The sequence below is a fragment of the Melampsora larici-populina genome, assembly GCF_000204055.1.
Source record: "Melampsora larici-populina 98AG31 unplaced genomic scaffold MELLAscaffold_89, whole genome shotgun sequence".
Classification (NCBI taxonomy): domain Eukaryota; kingdom Fungi; phylum Basidiomycota; class Pucciniomycetes; order Pucciniales; family Melampsoraceae; genus Melampsora; species Melampsora laricis-populina.
The window spans coordinates 13,486-14,130 of record NW_006768853.1 but is presented as its reverse complement, the minus strand read 5'-3'; positions in this window follow the sequence as shown (position 1 = coordinate 14,130).

The window sequence follows — 645 nt, the reverse complement described above, 5'->3', positions numbered from 1 at the left end:
GTATAATTTATATGTATAAGTTACCAAGATCTGGTTTACCTTCGTCCTCTTCTCCTGGCCTCGGCTTGCTTCTTCTTCTGATAATCTGCCCACATCCTATTTGCAATCTCATCGCGCCATCTTGCTGCATCCGTATCATCATTTGCACCATCTTCTATTTCATAGCCATCTGCCAAAGTTGAACTAGAGTTATGTGGCAGTGGGTTTTCAGAAAGGGCTTGGAATTCAGGGAATTCAAGTTCGAGTTCGCTGCTGTCGTGGAGACGGATGAAGTTGTGAATTGCGCACATAGCAGGAACTAGTCGGACCTGAGTTTTGAAAGGATAGTAGGTCCCATGTTCCATGACTGTAAAGCGCTTTTTTGAAACCCCAAAGATGCGTTCAATCACCATACGTGCACTGGAATGTCTCAGGTTAAAGAGCTCTTCTTTATTTGCCGGCCTGAATTTTGAACACAATTCAGCAATGAGATTCCAGTAGCAACTGAGATTTCAAGACGTACTCCTTATCCTTGAGCCGGGACCACTCCTGAAGATGGTATCTAACTCCTCTATATGGAACTAAGCATTTTCGGCTGAGACTGAAGCCAGCATCCCCAAGGTAAAACTTGCCTTCAGGAACTACCAAAGATCTTTGACACGAGTC